The sequence below is a fragment of the Carcharodon carcharias genome, chromosome 19, assembly GCF_017639515.1.
Source record: "Carcharodon carcharias isolate sCarCar2 chromosome 19, sCarCar2.pri, whole genome shotgun sequence".
Classification (NCBI taxonomy): domain Eukaryota; kingdom Metazoa; phylum Chordata; class Chondrichthyes; order Lamniformes; family Lamnidae; genus Carcharodon; species Carcharodon carcharias.
Window position 1 is genome coordinate 7462631 of NC_054485.1, and position 23201 is coordinate 7485831.

At 46.1% G+C, this 23201-nt stretch overlaps 1 long non-coding RNA gene across 1 annotated transcript; it reads right to left on the bottom strand.

Annotated features, from left to right (window-relative positions):
• Positions 1 to 6992: 6992 nt before the first annotated feature.
• LOC121291135 lies at positions 6993 to 12397 on the bottom strand. Its single transcript, XR_005945965.1, has 3 exons — positions 12303 to 12397; positions 8455 to 8554; positions 6993 to 7284 (listed from the first exon to the last, which is right to left on the bottom strand). It is a non-coding gene; the product is annotated as an uncharacterized LOC121291135 (long non-coding RNA).
• Positions 12398 to 23201: the final 10804 nt, after the last annotated feature.

Genomic DNA, 23201 nt, shown 5'->3' on the forward strand with positions numbered 1-23201 from the left:
TTGCCCTCTCTATGGGGGTTTCTTGTTGCTGGGGAGATCTTTGGCTCAATTTTTTTTTTAAAAAACTTTGCTGGTGTTGTACTTTGCAACAACTGTATAAATGCAGAAACAGAGTATTCCAGCTTTTTGTGCTGTACTGTGCTGCACTGCAATGGGCTTGAAGGCTAGCTATTCTTGTTTTAAAATGAAAGTGTTTGAAGCCATTCTCTTTCAGCTTAGAGTACTTCTAGAACTAAGATTTCGACATTTCCAAAATGCTCAGAAGGGGTGTACTCACAGCCTGTGTTGCATTTCACCGGTACTGTTATTTGTTATCCTCTGGCCCTTAAGGTTTCTTTTTATTTTAAAGCCTTTAAAATTGCAGCAAATTCTTCCTTTATGGTAAACTCTGTAGGAACTTCCTTACTGCAGCTCGGCCACCTCGTGTCACTCTCAGTGCTGGCTGGCGTTGCAGTTTTCCTCCAGCTCTGCCTGTCTTTTTAACTTTTTTAAAAAAACTCTGCAGGAACTTTTAAAACAGCAGCCAGGGACCTGACTGAAAAAGGGTTCCCTTTCTCTTAAACTTAGCAGGCTTTTTCCTTTCTTTTAATTTTAACTGCACTCTTTTTTTTTAACCAGTGTAGCACGGCCACTACTGTTGCAATCTGCTGAGCTCTGGGATCACCACCTATTCTATAATGTAAGTTCAGCCTCTCTTTTATAACTTTGCTGACTGTCTCATAAACTGACCAGGTTCTTTGACTCTCCGTCACTCGGGGGTCTTGCAATGGACTTCCACTCACTCTGTTGGATTCCTCAACTTTTAGGGGCTGAATTTTGCCATTGGCGAGCAGGTGGGGGGGGGGGCGGGGCCCGGGTCCCACTCGCCGACATGTAAAATGACGCGGGATGATGTTGGGCAGAACCCCCGACCTCATCCTGCCCCATTTAAATTTTCAGGAAGGCGGGGGCGGCAAAATCAGCTGTGGGCCCGCCGACCTGTCAATGGCCAATTGAGGCCATTGACAGGATCATTTAAACAATTAAAGGACCTGCCCATCCAACCTTAAGGTTGGCGGACAGGACAGGAGCCCCAGCGGGGAATAGAGAAAACATGAAACCTCATCCAGCAGCAGGATGAGGTTACATGTCGGGATTTAAAAAGCTGAATAAAGTTTTAATGAAATTTATTAACAGGTCCCATCTCGTGTGACATTGTCACGTGAGGGGAATATGTTAAGGATTTTTTTTTCTGTTTTTCATGTTTATACAACTGTTCAGCGATCTCCCTGAGGCTGCACTTAGCCTCAGGGAGATGTGCGCTCTTTCGTGCACATGCATGAAAGAGCTCACTCTCGCTTCTGGGGAAATCTCCCCCCCCGCACAGGGAGCACATGGCGCTTCCCGCTGGGTGGGCCTTTATTGGCCCGCCCACTTAAAATGGCAGCAGGTCCTGCTTCTCCAGCAGGGATCAGCTCCCCACACGCCAGAGATTGGGTCGGACCCGCCAGCTCGGTAGGCAGAAAATTCTGCCCCAAGTCTATAGAAAAGCTTCTTCAACTGTTTCTTCAATGCTTCTTCTTGGGTGTATTTCTCTCTAGTCCGGCTTCAGCTGTTTTTAGTTTTTCATACCTTGGGATACTGTTCTGGATTCACCATTTAAAATGCCACCTTTCACATCACCACTGATGTGATATCTTTTAGGAGATCCCACTGCTGCCATTATGGTATAATATGGGTTCTTTAGATGTCTCAATGATGAGATCTTGAGACTTGTCTGTTTAAACAGGAACCCTTCATTATTAACTTTTAACTATTTACAGATCACAGGTTACTGTCATGCATGGTGCTGCTACCACCATGCAGGCTGCTTCTGGAGTGTTCTATCTAGACTGCTCTCTCAGTCTTTAACCATGTGACTCTAGACATCATACCGTGGGCTGTGCTCTTCTCCAGTCCCACTTTAACATTTGCTCTGCTGAGCGCCTTTATATTACAATGGTATGCAAGCACATACTACAACATTGACCAGCCGTTGTAGGTGCTAAATTAAAACATAAAAACACATTTGTCAATAATTCATTACAGGAACTGCTAGGGCTTTTTATTAACAGTAAAATGGTGTGCAGCTTAGTTCAAGTTGTCAGATTACATAAGCAGGACACAAAAGTCATAGTGCAGCCATTGTAGCTCACTAGTCGAGCCTTTTATTCTGACCAAACTGTCATAAAAGGGCAAATCTTGTAACGCTACAATAATTGTCAGTACTAGAATAATGGCTGAGTGTAAAAATGTCTCCATTCATTTTCCTTTTCTCTTTTCTGAGTTTTTGTATAAGTTCCAAAATGCAACACAAATATGATTACACATGAAAACCCAATGAATGGGTAATATGGGTGGATTTTATACTGCATTTTACTGACAATGGAAGAACGCAGGGTACAGTATATTTGAAAGTCATTTGAGTTCAAAAGCAGATCCATTGGTTCCTTATTAATGTTGCCATATCGGTTTGCCGATCCACAAGTTGCAACATGTCAAATGGAACTGTCTTCCACTTAAAGCTTCACTACGCCAGTCAGAAGACTAGTTGAATTCTATCATGCAATGCAATGCTTTTCCAGCTTACTGCTGTAAAGTGAATGCACAGAAGTTGATACCTGGTCAAATATCTGTAAATGTAAACATTTTCAACACTCCAGCCGCTGAAAAGGGGACCATGTTCCCTGTCCACCTCCCCTATGGCCCAAAACACAGCTTTGTTTTGTGCTGCACTCTCCAAGTCATCACAAAAGTGCCAAATGAGATTGAGTTCAGGATCCTTGTCCAAACCATTTCAGTAATAGGAAGGCTCCAAAACTGTCGCTCAAGGGTTACATTGTGTTACACTGGCAGGATGTTCTTCTTGAACACCACACCACTAACAGGAACAAATGAGAATACATTGGGAAGAAAAAAACGCAGGAGGTGATGGAAAAGGATATGGGTGTTGTACTGTATTTTCTGAGACTGGCCAAGAATTGCTAGGAGTTACCATAATTAGATTTTAAATCATTTACATTTTCCCCTTAAAAATAGCAAATCACTTCAGGCTGAAGGAGATGGATTCATGGACTTTTGTAACAAAGTTGCCACCTGTGACAGATTTAACTATAGATTTGCAAATATAATTGATTTAGTCAGTGAGCCTCCCAACCCCACCATTCCCACTCGCTCCTCTGCCCTAATCCTCGTCCCTGCCCTCTACTCTCGCCAATCTTGGCTTCTACCTGATGCTTACTCTTCCCAATCACCACTGCCCAACTACTGCTACCCTCTCGGCCTGACTGCTCTCTCCCTTTCAGGTTGCCACCCTTCCCCATCTCCATTAACAACTTACCTGGGGATTGTTCCCAATGTCACAATGGTCCAATTTTGGGATGGTCTCAGGAGCTCTCTGCCTCGATGATACTGAAGACCAATATCCCATTGTGTTTCAGTTCCTGTGCACTTGAACCTCAAGGCCTAAGTGAAGAGAGTTCAGGATCAGCTACCATATCCCCCACAGGAGGAATGGCACCTCATCATCAAGCCAATATATGAATAAAGTACAGGGAGTTGACTCACACCCAACGAATTGCAGCCTGGTGGTGGAGGTGATACCTTCTGACAGAAGGATGAGGAGATAAATCACTGGACAAAAATCAGTGAGCAAAAAAGACTGAATCAGTGGGGTGAGAACAACAATTAAACGTGAATTATACTTCATGTTTCATCCGCCCAAAGAATCGTGCAAATCATACTGCAATTTTGGCTAAACTGGCCAAATTTTTTTTAATTACTGCAGTCTCCGCGGTATATTAATTGTTATGTTGATCATCCATAGAATTTCCCTCCAGGTCCTCAATCTTGCCCTGTAAAATGATGTAGCCTTTTCGGCGGGGTGGGGGGGTGGGTGGAGTTGGTGGGGCGGAAAAAGCCCCAAAATGTAACAATTTCATCTCTTTTATGTTTGAGAGAATAGAATTCTGGCATGGAGCACAGATAACACAGAATAAAGAGACTAATCTATTCTCATCACAACATGTGAAGAATGGCTTTCAACCTGCAATGAATGAGCCTCGGGCAACAGTAAAACTGAATACTCAGCACAATCGTTGAAAACAAAGCTTTTCTTCTCACACTGTGATTCTTTTACTGTGGCACTTTACTGTCATAAGTGTGACTGCTTCTTTAACAAATAGAAAGCAATAGCGCGCCCTTTTTTTTGTGTGTTAACTTCCTTGCTGTGTAGTCATTCTAACATGAAAAGGTTTCACAATATCATACATAAGGAAAGTTTCTGTTAAGGGCCCAGAAGCCCCAGACAAAATGGCCCTTGTGAATTCTGTATCACCATCTAGTATTTGGTCCTGGACTTTTCTTGGAATTTCTAAACAAATTACTTTAGTTGGAACTTCCTGAAGAGTTTCATCTTGCTGATGTCAGTATGACTGTACAGAGGCAAGCTAGTACACAGATGACTCATCCTATCTGCAGTGAATCGTGCAGTATAAATAAAACACTCTATAGTGCTGAAGAAAACAAAATGTGGTTTCTTATTGCAGATTTTGCTATGATAATAATACTCAGAGTCTTATCTCTGGAGGGGGAAGGATTATGAGTCAGAACCATTGTAAGCAAAGCTGCAGGACTCCACAAAATATTTTCAATTCTCATTTTCCAGAAATTTATTTGCTTAACATGTTTTGTTGTGAAAAAAAGACTTAAATAATAAAAGTCTCCATGGATGATTAACTGGGTGGCTGTCACGTGGTCTGTATAATTGAGCTACAGGCACCAGGAAATTTGCAGCAATCTTCCTTGGTGATGAGTCACTCTCTAATTTCCTAACCAAGTGACGTTGAAACTGGAAACTTTGGGCGGAATCTTGTGAAGACAATGGGACTCTTGGCGACTGGCTGGAGGGTCTGTGGAAGCCCCATGCTGACTTGGTTAGGGAAGGCCCACTGCGTCGTTCAACTCAGGCCCTTGACAGGCAAGTGCCGAGCCTTCCCCTGGGATCAAGGACCCGGGAGGCAGATGTCCCGCCTGCCGAGAGCCGTCGGCCTATCAGAGACCGGCGGGTCGATTTGAACAGCAGCGTTAGCGGGGAGGCGGTGGCTGCTGCCAGAATGACACCTAGCCAGGGCCTATCATTGCTGGATCTCGGGTCAGAGGTGAGCGATGGTGGAAGGCTGGTGGTTTGGGTGGTGGGGTGGTGGTGGGGGGAGGGGGGGGGGGGGGGTGGTTGTCAGCAGCAAGGGCCGGTGTGGGGGGGGGGGGGGTGGCTTTTAAGAAGAGTCATATTCGACTTGAAATGTTAACTTTGCTTCTCTCTCTGCAGGTGCTGCCAGCTGTTGTACATTTCCAGCATTTTGTTTTCATTTCAGATTTCCAGCGTCTGCAGTGTTCTGCTTTTAGGACAGAAATTCAGTGAAGGAACTTTGCGCATTTAATAACAATACTCATTACTGGTGTCAAGCAACATTGTGACAAATGTTTAAAAGTGAACATACTTGAGTTTCCATCATAGATGCACGGTTGAGTTTCAAAGGGAAGTGAGATTCGAAGTTATCCAACAGTAGCTTCACAGTCAAGGCAACCGGACATTTGAATCCCAGTTCTGCTTGTCACTCATGTCTGAACGCCACAAATAGAATGAGTTTTGTCAACGTCTGTGTCAAACGCTACCATTCCATCTCGGGGGTGAGAATCTAACAGAGCTCACTGACCCTGCCATGAATGTGTCACTTCATCTCGGATTGATTGTAATGCAGTTTTGGCTATGACCGTGAGATATGGAGACGTCGTCTCAGTGGAGAGAATAGGAGGAGCTCCTGAGAAAAGTGAAACTCTGGTGTGAGGTAAAACAAATATAAGGTGGCTTATCTTCTTCTTTAAAGTTCCAAATGTATTTAACTTTGTTAGGCATTTTGCTGCCGTTAGGTTTATGATTTGTCCAGGTTGAGGAAATCAAGAAGAAATCACAAAATAACGTGATTTAGGTCCGATTTCATTAGATATTAAACCATGGAAACATGCATCGGAGTGAGCCACATTCAGGAGAGGGAAACAAGGGAAAGATTGGAGACAATATACATATTTCAAAACAGACTTTGGATTGGGAAAGGACACAGCAGTGTCAACCCAGACAAGAAAATAAACTGACAATTTGTATGTAAGAGGTCTTGGTATGTTAAATATTGGTTACCATAGCAGCACAACTTTGAATTGATTAAATGAGAAGCGCAAGCCGTATCATGTTTAAACTTAATATTATCGGTTTACTGTTTAGCAACTAAGCTGTACAGTGAATGCAAGAAAATTTGCATATGCTAATGGCATAATCAAAATTTGACAATATTCCGAGGCAGGACCTTCGAGTCGTCAGGTAGGCAAGGCCCAGGATTGGCCAGAAAGCAGCACGCTGCCCGGAATCAGCCCCCAACACCACCCCAACCACCCACCCCCCCCGACCGCGATTTCACGCTGGCTGGTCAATTAACGGGCAGCCAGTGTGAGAAAGGCGGGCTGAGAAGCTGGGCGCTGCCCAGCTTCAAAAATCAAAACTAAAGATTTTGAAAATCGGAATAAAACGTGCCTGCATAGGGACTCACTCACGTGAACAGAAACATGATAACGATGATGTCGAAACATTTTTTTTACATTACCGCCAGAAACCTCATCCCGCCCGTGGATGGGGGTTTCCTCAAAAATGCAAAGGCTGCCTGGCCGATTTGTCCGCCTGCCAAACGTAAGGCTGGACAGTCAGCAAAAAAAATTAGCAGTTAATTAATACTTTAATGGCCTTGCTGGGCCTCTTCATTGCCAGCGGGTGCCCTGCTGACTCTCGCGCGCCCACCGATCGAAATATCATGCGAGTGTGCGATGGCATCAGGACGCTTGCCTGACATCATCACGTGCAACCTCACGCTCGGGCGTGTCGGGCTGTGTGGAGAATCCTGCCTCAAGTGTGAGCAGAATAATGACATTTTAGGTTTCCCCACTTTCATTTAAAGGTTCAGTTCAACAGATCGATGCATTGGGTTGTTATGTGGGTCCATCAGTCTTGTTTACATTGCAAATGTTTATATTTGACCTTGACATTTCACTCCCAATTTTCCAAAATGTTCAAGAATCATTGAACTCTGAAACAAAAACAGAAAATGCTGGGAATGCGCAGCAGGTCAAACAGCGTCAATGGGGTGGGTTTGCCAACCCTCCAAGATTGTCGTGGAGTCTCCGGGAATGAAAGATGCATCTCTGGAACACTCTGGAACCTACCTAGAAGCAAAAAAAAACATAGGAGTATTACAAAATAATTATTGTTTTTCATTTGAACACTTTAATATATTAGTTAGAAAATTTAGTCAGTCAAGAATCACTGAATCAGTAAGGTAATCCAGGGTCTGTTCAATTTCTGTTTGGCTGTGGGAAGGTGCTCACTCTGGGATTGGATGTAGCAAGTGACCAATGAGGGGAACATGGGCGGGGGTGGTATTATCTTATGGTGTTTATTATTATTATATTATTTGTTGTTATTTTTTATATTATAATTATCTTATATTAGGCTTATCTTGTAAAGAAACGTTGAGCAGGTTGGGCCTATATGCATTAGAGTTTAGAAGAATGAGAGGTAATTTTATTGACACATATAAGATCCTGAGGGGACTTAATAGGGTAGATACAGGGAGGATGTTTCCACGTGTGTGGGAAAGACTAGAACTAGAGGGTACAGTTTAAGAATGAGAGATTTACTGTTTTAGATGGGGATGAGGAGAATACTTTTTTCTCTCAGAGGGTCATTAGTCTGTGGAATTCTCTTCCCCAGAATGCAGTGGAGGCTGGGTCATTGAATATATTCAAGGCTGAGTTAGACGGATTTTTGGTAGACAATAGAGTCAAGGATCATGGAGGACAAACGGCAAAGTGAAGTTGAGACCACAGCCAGATCAGCCATGATATTGAATGGTATTGAATGGCGGAGCAAGCTCAAAGGGCTGAATGGCTTCCCCCTGTTCCTACATTCTACGTTCCTATGGTAGGAGATGGGAGGTCATGTGATAAAAGCTCCAGGAAATACGTCCAAAAAGAGATGGCAACATGGCTGTGGAGAGAATAGGCAAATTCACATTGGGTGTGGACCTTTATTCCCCAGCCCCTTCACTTTGATAAGAACAACATCCATAGACCCAGTGGAAAAAGAGCAATTTTTATTTTATCTTCAAATAAGCTTAATAGGAATGTGGACACCAGGGGAAAAGTCCATAAAGGAATTGGTGCCTTACATGCACCAGATATTGACGTAGAAATAACTGACATCGCTAGCAGGTGACAAATTGCACTTAATAAAGTTGGATTTAATATAAGTCAATGTTAACTGCAAAATCTAGAGCAAATAAAAATATTCTACTGAAGAAGAAATGATGATTTTCACTGCATATACCCATTTACCAGCCTGTTATTCACCACCATATTATCCAAAGTGGAGGAGAGACCAGTGGCTCAAATCATTTCTTCTCAATAAGCCCCTTTCAATGGGTAAGTCATCACTCTGTGTATTAAAAAGTAAGAGTTATAAGTAAAACAAAATATATCAAAGAGAGCTTGAAAATTGTGAAAATGAGGTATTTGTACAATGTTAGCCCATGTCCCTGCTGAATCACTTGGCTGTCAGACAGATTTACTGCCAGTACTGAAGTCATTAACAAAGAAAATATATTAGTTTATTTAGCAGTAAGATGAGACACGATCATTTATCAAAGCCAACCCACAAGCATCCTAAATAAACAAACGTGTAATCCAGAAATAAGCTGCTCTATGACAACAGATTTTTGAATGCTCTGGTTTAGAAATTGGCTTCTTCCCTGTTTGTTTCCAGTGGTCATGTTATACGGGGTTTAGAAGACTTTGGGTACCCCACTCTAATGGCCATTTGTTCATGTGACTGTTCTTTGTGATTGCACAAGTGATGTGATAAAGCATTGAATAAAAATAAATAAAAAACGCAAACTGTAAAGTAGGGAGATAAACTAAACTATTATAAGTCAAGAGTGTCAAGGGGCTTAGGTTGGCCTTGTATGTCTTTTAGCCAATCAGTGGTCTTGGGGTAAGTATTTTTGAGTCTCAGTAGCTCTACAAGCATGAAATCGGCAGCCATTCTGTAGGTGCAGGACATCCTTAACTGCACAGCAGCTAAATAGTGGGCTGTGCCCAAGTACCCAGGTGTAATGAAGATCAGACTAAAATATAAGAATGAGACTTTCTAGTTCTGAAGGGAGGCCTAATGTCCAACACAGGTAATACTTTGATTTGGCAACAGCATAGTGGACCAAAAGAAATAAGCAAGCCTGTGGATTTATGAAGATCAATATTTGGGAGAGGTGTTCACATTCTTCTGTTCTGATACTTTATCAAATTTATAGTAAGAAGCAGGAAAAAGCTTGCTAAGATCAGATGACCTAAAAGAGATTTCTAGAATTGTGAAAGGTTTTGCTGGTGTAGACACAGACAGAATGTTTCCACTTGTGGGAAGAGCAAAACTATAAGCCAACAATATCAGATAGTCACCAGGAAATCCAGTCATGGATGAGGATACAGCGATACATTTCATTACTACCAGCCATACTCTTCTTGACACCATAAAATCGCAAACAGAACAACCAATTAGAGGTTTGCTGTAGTACAATTTCCACAGTCTGGTTCCTGAATCGAGCCAGTCTGCACTCCCCGCCTAACCATTTGTGCCACAATTAAAAGAAGTTCAACTTTTAAGGGTAGCCAACAGCACCTTTAAGAGGGTCTGGGTGCAGGGAATCTTGCTCCCTTCCCTTGCTAAATGCCACAACCACCGCCCCACTGTCAACACAAAAAACTGGGTGCACATCCAACGTGCAAGGTTCCAGGAACAGCTTAGTAGCATAACTAAAGAACTGAACTTCTATATGCAAGTCAAGGTGCTTCATACGCTGCTCCAAGATTCTATTAACAACCCCTGCGAATTTTCAATTTGGGTCTTTAATTCATTGCCTGTCTTAAACAAAAGCAAAAAGGTCACTGTTGCCACTTGATCAGACATTCTCCAAGCTATAATAATGCAGTTCAACCTTATTAGCGCTTGAGGCTTCCCATGACAAACATCTGGAGCGAGTTTGAAATACAGAAATCTGCCTTACTGTATCTTACTGAAAAGGATTTTTCTGTTAGATTGTTAAAGCATTCTGACATAATTTATGAACAACAGCTTTTTTTTTTAACAAAATTAAACAAAAACAGGACGGATTTGAGTTAGGTAAATTAAACAATTATTTTCACTTTCAATGGGACTCCTGGCAGTGTCGTGATATCTGGGTGATTAACTGCTTTATGAGCAGTACTCTCACCATGGGGACTAATGTAAAAGCATATCCTTTTGTGCCCATACACAAAGTGAGCTGTTTTATATACTGCTATGCTCACATATTCCACTTTAACAACTGTCTCAACAGTCAACAGCTGTAACTGCCAAATATCATGCCAAATGCCAATTTTACGAGGCACCTGGTACCAATCTTTGCATTTTATCACAGGGGTTCACCGGCTTTCCTATAATTGGCATCATTATGTGAGCCACATGAGTGAAAAGTCTCAGACGTGCTACCAATTTCTTCCATGGTGTTGGCACAACACGACGAGCAACAATCATTTTAAATTGCTGAAATTACTCTGGGAAGTCAAAAACAGAACAATGAAGGGTGTGCACGCTTTCACCATTGACCTAAAGATCTAGGTCCTGAAACACTGAGCACCGAACAATTCATCTGAAATTCCTTTCTCTGCTCTTTTAGCTGGAGGCACTAAACCCGTTTTAACTTGATGGATTAATACCTAATGCTATCGTTGTGGGAGAGCAGTTCCTGATAAAAGCTTTGCAAAGAAAGAGATTTGGGGCAGGATTTTTCCCCCCACCCCCTCCCCCATCGGGGACGAAGTTGAATTGCGGGCTCACACAGGTGCCATTTTACGTGGGCGGGCCAATTAAGGCCCACCCAGCGCGTCGTCCACTCGGAAGGGCCAAGCGCTCCCTGTGAGGGTGGGGGGGGATATCCCTAGACCTGAGAGCACACTTTTTCGCGCATGCACATGAAAGAGCGCACTCATCTCCCTGAGGCTAAGTGCAGCCTCAGGGTGATCGACTGTTCTGTCACAAATATTAAAATTGGAGAAAAAAAAAATCCCTGACATGTCCCCTCATGTGACACTGTCACATGAGTTGGGACATGTCCATAATTTTTTTAAAAACTTTAATAAAATTTTTTAAATCCTACATGAAACTTATCCCGCCTGTGGATGAGGTTTCCTGCTTTTTCTAATTCCCGCCGGGGCTCCCAGCCTGTCCGCCAACCTTAATGTTAGACAGGCAGGTCCAGTAATTAGCTAAATGACTCTGTCAATGGCCTCAATTGGCCATTGACAGGTTGGCGGGCGCACAGCTGATTTTGCTGAGCCCCCGCCTTCCTGAAAGTTCAAATGGGGCACGGTGATGCCGGGAGTTCCGCCTGAGGTCACCGCACGTTATTTTATGCATTGGCGAGTGGACCCCCCACTCACTGATGGGAAAATCCTGCCCTCAAATTTATATAGCATTTTTTATGACCTCAGGATATTCCAAAATACTTTATACTATAGCCAATGATGTTTTGAATGTAGTCACTGATGTAATATTGGAAATGTGGCAGCCAGTTTGCACACAGCAAGATCCCACAAGAAGAAAAGCAATAGGATCAATACCAGATCATTTTGAATTTAGCTCTGGATAAGCCTTAGGAAACCCAGCAGCTAAATCCAGGCAAGGGTTGTTGCATCCAGGTGATAAGGGACTTTTCACCCCCTTCTGATCTACCCCCGACCTCCCCCACAAGGTCTCCAATTCCCATGCCCAACCTGGTAGACCATGACCTCCCTTACAGGCATTCAATCCACAACTCCCCGAGTCTCTATCTTCCTATCCTCCAGACTCTGAGCCCTCCAAGGCCACTGATCTCCCCCACTGCCAAGCCTCCGCTTGACCAATCCTGTCCGGGCCTTTGATCCCCTGAACTTTGATTCCATTTCCCCTGACCTCCACGGTTTCTGACCTCCCCCACCCTTGACGCCTGCAGTGCTCACTGCACTCCTCTACTGGTCTCTGACCCAACCACTCCCTCCCATCCTGGGACCTCAGTCTTGGCAATGCCCTACCCACTCCCACCCACCACACCCCCCCCACCCCCGACCCATTCACTGTGAAATTGAAACACCCTCTGACCGGGGCGCAGCCCTACCTTGTCCTGGGCCTCCTTTGAACTGTTGCCCCTCTAACTGGAAGCCAAGTCTGTCAATCAGCACCAACTCACACTACAAACCAAGGCAGTGTCAGGGATATTCTGACTGGCTTCAGGCACAGGAGGGTGGATAGAATCAGTCACAGTTTCCTAATTCTGTTTACTGTTAGTGAGACCTGCTGGAAGTGACCTGCATGGATGTTTGTTGAGGACAGGATAAGAGTTGGATGTAATGGTTCCCACAGGTAAATAGCATGCCAGAACTAACAGGACGGACTTGCACTGAAAGGATGAGCACTTGCAGAGAGATACAGAAGGGGCAGCATTAGGGAGCAAGTAGAAAGAGAGAAAATTGGAGAAAACGAATATGTCATTATTGTGGTTGCCTTTGTGTTGATTAACAGACAGTAGAATAATTAGTCCTATGGCAGATCCACCTATAAACTGCAGCAGACTTTGGAGTGAATCTAAATCCTCTGACATTCCGAGAGATCCAGTGGTTGCTGCAGGGGTTAATACTGCAAAATAAGGTGGGAGACCACAGAGCTGCTGTTCGTGGAGCCCAACCCTTAATTGGCTTCAGGAAAGAAGGGTGAAGGAAGCAAATCGATCAGAACAAAAATTTAAAAAAGAGAACAAAAAAAATCCAGACAGTTTAGGCAGATTTGAACACTTGGTCATTGGGTCAAAAACCTGGAACTCCCTCCCTAACAGCACTGTGGATGTACCTACACCACAGGGACTGCAGCGGCTCCAACACCTCCTCAAGGGTAGTTAGGGATGGGCAACAAATGCTGGCCTTACCAGTGACCTCATATCCCATGAACAAATAAAAATATATTACTCATTGCATGCATGTTTCTAAAGGAAAAAAATAATCCTTGCTTTTGTAGAGCCAGGTACAGAAAGTCCTCACTGCTGCCAAAACAAAAACAATCTTAACAGCACTGGAAAATTGAGTCGCTTACCAAATTATCCCAGTTACACACATCTTGGCATGTGGAAATGAATGGCATCCAGTTTGGACAATGTTTAATCCAGAAATACAAAATGTAAACAGGCAATAGAAAACAGAATTACCACTCCAAGAAAACATTAGAGACAAGCAGAAGTAACACTACCCAAAATCAGTTGCTGTAGTGAGTGTGGTGGCGGGGGGAGGTTGGGGGTGGGGGGGAGGTAGGGGACATCTATTCAGATGGGAGGGTGGGGCAGGTGCGAACCCCGTCACATTCCCACCTCCACCCCAATTAAGTACCTGGCTGGAAGGCCCATGGGTGGTCTTCTTGCCCATCGCCAATTGAGGCTCTAAGTGGGCAATCATAGTAAAGGGTAAATATTGGTATTAGTTTTTACTCACTATCTTACTACATGGTGCAAGAATAGTCTCAGAGGCCAGAGTTTTCACGGCGGTGTTGGGGGAGAGTGGGGGGCAAGCCCAGCAAGTCGATGTGTAAAATGACGCACGGTGATGTCACCACGCATCATTCGGATCTTCAGTTTATGCTTGCGTGCCCACCGAGCTGTCAAAGGCCTATTAAAGCCATTAAGGAACCAATTAAAATAATTATTAACGCTGCCTGTACAACTTTAAGGTTGGCAGGGGGGTGAGGTGGGGCAGGTGAAGAGCCCAAGCTACCTTTACGTTTTTCAGGAAACCTCATCCACGGATGGGATGAGGTTTCCTGAAGGTTTTATTAAATTAATAAATATTTTTTCGCAATTCATAACGAACGTGACACTGTCACATGAGGGGACATGTCTAAATAATTTTTACCTATCCTTATTTAAAACCTTCACTATGAACTTAATCTCCCTGAGGCGGCTCCATGCCTCAGGGAGGTTTCTGCGCTCTTTTGCGCACGTGTGTGAAAGAGCTCAGGCCCTGACTCTCCCTCCTACACCCACCCACACAGGTAACGCTGAGCGCTGCCGGCTCTACACCCGCCCGCGCCCGCTCCTGACCAGCCTGCACAACAGGCTGAAAATTCTGCCCATATGGTACACTAGAGTTCTGCTAACAGAAGCACCTTTATTCTCTCTCATGGGCCAGAATTTTGCCTTTGATGGGCGAGCGGGCAGCCGATTGCCGCCGCCGAAATGGGCCGCGCCGCCATTTTCCGCGGGCGGGCTAATTAAGGCCCACCCAGCGGGTTAGCGACTCCCGTGGAGAAGGGGAAAATAGTGGCGGGGGCGGGCGTGGTTAGACCGCCGATTCCAATGGGGAGCCGGCAGCCGGTATAAAGAATGGCCAGGAAGCCTGCTTGAGGCCACTCAGGGAGAGAGAGAAGCAGCTGTCACAGGACAGGAGCAGGAGGAGGGGGGGGAGGAGGTGCAGGCTGCAGGAGAGGCCAGCGGGGGGGGGGGGGCAGTGTGCCCTTCACTTCTCCGATGCCTGCCTTGCTGTCCTCCTCCAAGAGGTGTCCAGCCATCGGGATATATTGTATCCGAGGGGGGGCACCCCATGTCACCAGGCAGGCGCGGCAGGAGGTGGCGGTGGCTGTAAGTGCCCATGATGATTTGTGGCGCACTGGCACCCAGTGTCGCAAGACATTCAATGATTTGCTGCGCTCCAGAAGGGTGAGGACCTTGTCGGTCTTGGCCATTTGACCCAGCAGGTAGCCTTAGCCTTTGAGCCCTATCCCGGTCTTGCTGTCGTTACTGCATTGGGCATTTGGCACACGCTGGGCAGGCAAACAGATAGTGACCATGCTTACATCAGCCTTAGTGGTTGAGGAGAAGATGGGTTCTCCCCGCAGCCGATGTTGGTGTTTGTCGCATCTGAGTAGTCTGGGGGCAGCCTGCAGGGGAGGCAGCTCGACACATACTCAGAACTCCAACACATGTCTTATTGATGGTGATGAGATGGTGGAAGGGGAGCCTCAAGGTGTCGTGGCCAAGAGCCATCTGCTGGCCTCGGCGCCGCACCAAGTTGTGCCTCCTTGCCATGGGAGCTAAGACCCGTGTGTTATTCAAAGTGATGGACGCCGAATGTATCCAAGGTGTTTGTTGGGGGCGGGGTTTGGAACCAGCCGCACTATCTTCTGGGGACTGATCCCCAGTAGTGTGGATAGAAGCCGCTGGAGGCCTCAGATGGGCCACTGTGGTTGGGGTGCAGTGTGCGGGTACAGAGTACATGAGCGATCAGCCCCAGTAAATGCTCTTCATTGTTCTACAGGCAAAAACAGAGCACAATCAGAAGGAGCACCAGAAGACTGGTGGTGGGCATGCTGTGCTGCAGCACCTCACCATCTTTGAGGAACAGGCCATGGAGCTGGGGAGGAGGCAGGCGGACAGGTTGGCAGGTGTCAGTGAGGCTGGGGTGCAGCGGCCAGGTATTTAAGGGCCACAGTCCCATCCACTCTGTCTCCCCACCATCCAAAGCACTGATGGTTGCTGCAATCGTTAATGCAGCAACACTGATCATGCACAGATTAATACACCCTTGGCCCCTTGAGGATGTGCGTCTCTAGCACCTTCCAAAGTCACCGTATCCCATTTGTGACCACTTTCCCATGGCCTAACATGCCAAGGCATCACTGCTGCACATCCAAAGACTTATTGCATCTTAGAAGGGTCTGTACCTCCACCACCCTTTCAGCCAGTGCGTCCCACATGACTCTGTCCAAAAGGTCCTCACCACCTCACCTGTCAACCTCATGGCACTCAACTTAAATAAATGCATCATGTTAGTCATCCCTGCGCCAAGGGGAAATGTTGCCTTCTGCCCACACAGTCTATGCCCCTCATAACGGTACGAAGGTCAATAATGTGACCTGTCAATCTCCTGTGCTCCACGGCAAATGTCACAAGTGTTTGCAATGTTTCCTCATAACTCCAACTCTCCAGACCAGCATGCATCCAGGTCAGGAACCTCTGCACTCTCCCCAATCCAATGGTACAGAACATACCATGTGGCATTCCTGAGGCCACCTGACCAGACTGTCTGTATGTGCGTCTAATGTTTGGGCCTCCTCTTGACTATTTACCATCCCACCAATGTTCGTCTCCTTAGGGTCTTGAAGGGTGAGTGACTTTTGAGGCTGGGGGGAGAAAGGGATGAAAGATTTAACTGACTGAACGCTAACTGATGCACTGTCCTTGTTGTTAATTTCAGCATCACCACCACATGGCTGCGCCCAACGACACCGCAGCCCCATCCTCCACACCTGAAGCCCAAGACGTGCAACTTGGAGCACATCATTTCAGCCAGCCAGGCATCAGCGCAGACACAAACACCTCGGGTGGGGAATTTAACGTCGGCTAGTGTCCCGGGGCACAGTGGAGAGGGCACTTCACAATTGCTGGAGGAGATGGTAGGGACAGAGAGTGCCGATGGTGCCAGCAACCAGAGGGCTGCAGGGGACCAGGCACTTGCTGAGTCTGGCAGTGATGATGTGCCTCTGGAATTGTCACCAATACAGCAACTGCAGGACAAGCGGCAGGAATCGCGTTTGCATCTGGCAGGGTTGCATGAGGGTGTGCTTCAGTTGGTCTCTGAAATGGAGGAATCCAGGCAGAGTGTCAGTGATGGCATGAACCTCAGGACAGAGCTTCAGGCTTCCTCTATTGAGAGATTGGCGACTCTCATGGAGAGGGGGTTCAATCGGATGGAAAATCTTCTGATTGGGTTACCCTCTGACCTGCAAGCCCTCACAGCGGTACTGGCCACGGGTGGTCATTCCCAATGTGGGAGATGTTGTGGGCACCAAGCATCAGCACTCGGTTCCCACGCATCTGCGGTGAGCAGGGAGGTCGAATGTGACTTCACATCTGCGAGCTCCCCTCAGGGCACTCTGGATGAGGGCAGCAGCTCCTCTGCCCCTCTGCCAGTCAACGTTGCATCTGTTGAGGCTGCGACAACTGGGGAAGTGCCAGTTTCTGGAACTGGTCACTCCCTCCCAGGCGGGACCAGCACAGTCTCCACCGGCCAGAGGACGGCTGCCAAGGTCATTGAGGCCAACAGGACAGCAGAGTCAGCAGGCTGGCTCACAAGCCACTCTGAGCGATGGGGCAGTATCAAGATGTAGCACCCGCAAACGAAAGCATAAGCTACGTTATATTTTGGACATAATAAAGTCCCCTTTTCTGACCATGGCTGAGGGTGTTTCCTTTGTGCTGCATTTGTATGTTTCACAGACATATCATGAGTGTTTAAGTGGACATTGATGTTTCTGTACTAAGCCCTTAGTTACAGCTGATGAGGTGGAAGATGTAGCACCAAGTGCCACGTGTGGAAGTTCCAGGCAATGCTGGTCCTGCTGATCCATGTGTGTGGAGCTAGCTGAAGGTTTATTGGATTAAAGTGTCCCAGATGTCCCTACCTCCTTGGTGTAGTAGTGGGTCAGCGTTCAGCCCCTCATCATCGCCCTGTGCTTCCTCATCCTCCGAACCACTGCTGGATTCATCGTGTGCAGCCTCATCCACTGTGTCAAGCTCTTCATCGTCAACTGCATCCCCCCTTTCCAGCGCAAGATCGTGCAGAGCACAGAATGTAACCACTATCACAGAGACACGATCTGGGGGGTACTGGAGTGCGCCCCCTGAATGGTCCAGGCATCGGAAGCACATCTTGAGAAGAGCGATGGCTCTCTCCATCACAGCCCTTGTGGTGCTGTGGCTCCTATTGTACCGCTGCTCAGCTTCTGTTCTTGGATGGTGGAGAGGCGTCATGAGCCACCTTCTGAGGGGATAGCCCTTGTCACCCAGCAGCCATCCATCCAGCCGGGCTGGAGCACTGAAGAGCCCCGGCACCTGGGAGTGTCTGAGGATGTAGGTGTCGTGGGAGCTGCCCGGGTACCTTGCATAGACTTGTAGAATCAGCATCCTGTGATCACACACTATCTGCACGTTCATGGAGTGGAAGCCCTTCCTGTTGATGAAGGCACCGGGCTCACCTGCTGGCGCCTTGATGGCCACATGTGTACAGTCTATAGCACCCTGGACACGGGGGAAGCCAGCAATGGCTGCGAAGCCTCTGGCTCATTGTGTCTGGCTGGCCTGGTCCCAGCAGAAGTGGATGAAGGTCAATGTCCATCTGAACAGAGCGTCTGTAACCTGCTTGACACAAGTGTGGACAGCTGATTGGGAGACACCGCAAAGATCACCCACCGAGCCCTGGAAGGAGCCAGGGGCAAGTTGAGGGCCACTGTGAGCCTCAGAGCTGCTGGCATTGGGTGTCCACCCACACAGTTAGGGGAGATCTCAGGGCCAATCATCTGACAGATGTAGTTGACTGTCTCCCTTGAGAGACGGAGCCTCCTTCGGCACTGCACCTCAGTCATATTGAGGTAGCTGCTTCGCTGCCTGTAAACCCTGGCAGCAGGATAGTGGCATCTTCTGCGGCCCCTTCTGCCTTGGACAACCTCTTGGCCCTGCACCCCTTGTGCCTGCGCCTGGCCTCCCAAAGGTGGCTCCCCTGGAGGCTGATTGTCCACTCCTGGCCTCCTCCTTATTCTATCCCTCCCTTCCTCCTCAGAGGAGCTGCCTCCAGTGGAGATGTCAGAACCCAGACCCCCAGGTTAATGGAGGCCTCCGGAACGCTGCAGGCCCGATAAAGATTATTGTGTGGAGACTGGTTTCAAAGTACACAAACAGCTCTTGGAAATCGATGTGAACTGTTAACAATCAAACAGGCAATTTTAAAACACTTTCTGCAATTAAAACTTCATGGAAAACATGAACAGCCCCTCTGAGCCCACATATCCCGCCAGTGCATGACTTTTATTAATAAATCTCCTACCTGCCTGTCCGTTGGGCCCATGCATTGACCCGGAGTTGGCACGGGCCCCTCAAAGTCCTCGACAATTGGCAAGTTAAGGGTCTTAACGAGGCCTTTAATGAATGGTAGGTGAACACCCCACTGCTGAGCTCACCCACCGACCGAAATATCGCGATGCCGCGCGCTGATGTTGGGACACTTGCACGACATTTTAAACACTGACATGTGGACTCCACCACCCGCACCCCAGCCAGAAAATTCTGCCCCATGGTTTAGAGTTAACGATATTGCCCAATGCAAGACTCAACATTTGAAGCAGCGGTTACAATTTGATCTCCAATTCTGACTTACTTGCTCGTAGCTTGGACCATAGAAACTTGACACCATCAAGGACAAAGCAGCCTGCGTGATTGGCACCCTTTCCACAAACTTTCACTCCCTCTACCGCCGACGCACAGTAGCAGCAGTGTGTACCATCCACAAGATACACTGCAGGAACTCACCAAGGCTCCCTCGACAGCACCTTCCAAACCCACAGCCGCTACCATCTAGAAGGATAAGGGCAGCAGATAGATGGGAACACCACCACCTGGAAGTTCCCCTCCAAGTCACTCACCATCCTGACTTGGAAATATATCGCCGTTCCTTCACTGTCAAAATCCTAGAATTCACTCCCATACTGCACTGTGGACGTATCTACACCACAGGGACTGAAGCTATTCAAGAAGGCAGCTCACCACCACCTTCTCAAGGACAATTAGGGATGGGCAATAAATGCTGCTCTTGCCAGTGATGCCCACATCCTGCCTGAGGAGGAAAGTGAGATAGAAAGGCAGAGAAATTTAGGGAGGGAATTCACCTCATCAGCTGAAGACGTGACTGCCAAGGGAAAAAATATCAGGTTTTTTAAAATTATTCATTCATGGGATGGAGGCTTCCTGCAGTTTCCTGCTCCTGATATCCATTCAGTTTTTATCCTGGAAAGTGTACATGCATAGACTTTGAATGAAAACAGGACTGGGCTTAACTCTGAGATTCCTCACTGTTGAATAGACTTTTAACACTCACTGTCTCGGTTCACAGAAGGATGACCAGTTGTCCAAGGAACTAGAATGCTATCATGGTCTGTTGGCTTCTACCTCAGCAGTGCTGGTGCCTTCAGGATAAGAGAGAAGAGAATAGACAGAGGAGGGAGTGTATTGCAAAATTTGTGCATTTTAAAATACCTCTATAATGTATTCATATATTAGGTGTATGTGCAGTATGCAATGACCTATTAAAATATGTGAACTGGCCACTTTTGGTGTCTGTCTTCCTTGTTAATGCCATTCAGTAACAACACTCTTATGGCATGCAAAACATTTCCTATCAATCAAACATTGTAAGATGTATTGATAATCAATCAGTACTTCAGAATTATTTCCTTTAAAGAAAAATCTGCAATTAACAGATTAGTTGCCAAGTGCTGCATAACAGTGATTCTCATTTTTTTTGGTGGGAGCACCCATTTTCTAATAGGTTAATAATCACAGATCCTCATCTAAGTTATAATAGCTGTACTATAAAAGTATATTTACATTTCTAAATGTAGAGTTCATCAGTGTCCTGTTAAAGGGAATTGGACAGTATTTTGCCAGGGCTATCCAACACACTGATTGTGATGGTAAAAACTTTTGTCTTTCCTTTAGCTGAAAGATAACCCAACAGGTTCAGCTACCTACCTGTTGAATGCTCCACGGTACGACACCTCCCTGATTTGCTCAGTGGTTCCTGTCGGGAGCACTAACACTGTTTCAGGTGTAACCCTCCAATCCCCGCCTATTCACTACACCGCTGCAGGGTTTCTTGGGTTTTCCCTCCCCCTCAGTTTGGCCTGGAATGTTGCTAACTTGCTGCCTGGGGTGTGGGATTTCCGTCATCAGAACCGGGGTTGGCCAACTGCGCGTGCAGAACGCCCACCATCACAGCAACAGGTCTAGTTCATGTTATTTTGTGAACCCGCTGGAGAATATCTACAGACCCTCAGCATCTTGCGGACCTAAGCTTGTGAACCACTGCCATATAATACGCATGTATTATGTAACGTGGAATATTCTCCACTTGCCTGGATGAGTGCAGCTCCAACAACTCCGAAGAAGCTTGACACCATCCAGGACAAAGCAGCCCACTTGACTGCCACCTGTTCCACAAACTTTCACTCCCTCCACCACCAACACACATTGGCAGCAATGTGTGCCATCTATAAGATGCACTGCAGGAACTCACCATGGCTCCTTAGACAGCATCTTCCAAACTCCTGACTGCTACCATCTAGAAGGACAAGGGCAGCAGATACATGGGAACCCCACCACCTGGAAGTTCCCCTCCAAGCCACTCACCATCCTGACTTGGAAATATATCGCCGTTCCTTCACTTCTGATGATGACAATGAAACCATTGTCAATCGTTGTAAAAATCCTTTTGGTTCACTAATGTCCTTTAGGGAAGGAAATCTGGCATCCTTACCTGGTCTGGCCTACATGTGACTCCAAACCCACAGCAATGTGGTTGACTCTTAAAATGCCCTCTGAACAAGGGCAATTAGGGATGGGCAATAAACACTGGCCTGGCCAGTGATGCCTCATGACATCCCATGACTGAGTAAAAAAAAAGACATGTTTTTTCGTGTGGAAAAGCCCTGGAGTTGGACTGGAACCTAAAACCTTGCAATTAAGAGGCAAGAGTGCTACCCACTGAGCCACAGCTGGTACATGACTGTTTCAACTATTATTCCTGCTCCAATTTATTTCAGGGATAGAAATGGTAGTTATAAGGGGAGCCTTAAGATACTGGAACTGTTAGCAGTGGAGCACAGAAGGCTGGGAGATTTAATAATTTTTTTCCAATCCTGAAGGTTTTTATAGGGTTTACAGGAAAGGGATATTTCCACAACTTGGGGTCAAGTGCGAAGGGTCATCAATTAAAAATGGTCACTTGCAGAGTGAGGAGAGGTGTTAAATTTCTCTACATAGTGTGCTCTTGGAGCTGGTAATATTTTGTCACAGACAGGCAGAGACCATTGTACTTCTTAAGGGAAAATTAGCCATATATTTGAAGCAGAGAGTGAAGCAATACAATTGAGAGACAATGGGATTAATTCTGAGTTGTCCAAGCAATGAGTTGGCTTAGACAATATGGGCCAAGTAGCCATCTTCTGTAAACATCTATAGTTCTATTTGTCAAAAAATAACTTTCATTTAAATAGTTATTGCATTTGGGCTGGCAACGGAACAAGTGCAAAAATGTATTAATCACTGGAGGTATCATACCCTCCAGTGTAATTATAACGGCCTGTCCACCTTCCTGTGCTGCTAGTATAAACTAGTTTGACTTCATGGAGTTTGCGTTGATGAAGTGAAGCCACTGCCACACTATGAACTGCAAAGTAAAGACTATCTTCAACAATGCCACTATATTTAACAATAGTTAATTCTTAGTACTGCCCATGTCATTCACTGTGCAACATCCACTTGTCTTTTATCTTCCGCATAAAAGAACTCTCCAGAACCTCTTAAAAAGGAAAACTCTCAAAGGTTTGTTGACTGGTCTGAGAGCTATTCAACTGATGAGAGATTTTTGTTTTGTCCAAATGGGTTGAACTAAATTGTTTCAGCTCGTTTAGTTCGTGAGCTGTGAGGGATAATGACTAGCCTGGTGAAACCCTACCATTTTTAAGTTAAACTGCCTTCCAGTCACGTAACACCACCACATATTTTGTTATATCTAAAGCCCTCTCTATTTGTTGGATTATGCAAAACCACAGATCAAAACATGGTGGGCGTAACAGCAGTTATAGTTGCAGTAGAGGATGCAAAGTCAAATAGGAAAGCATAGCAACTGCACAAAAAAAGTGTTCTGTGCTTCTAAGACTGTAAATACTAGAACATTTTGTATGATACCACTGGGGAGTGGGAGCTCCCTCGTGATGGTCATGGACCACAAATCTAGGTGTACTAAACCGCTGTGTATTGCATTTTGAGGTGACAGGTTAGAAGGTCACAAAAGACACTGTTCTGCAGGCATATTGATATTGGATCCTCATTTAAATAGAACTATTTGTTGGTCCCACAACAAATGTCATCACTTCAGTGGACACCATAGCACGTACTTGCCCATATAAAATGGGGACATGGAAAGCC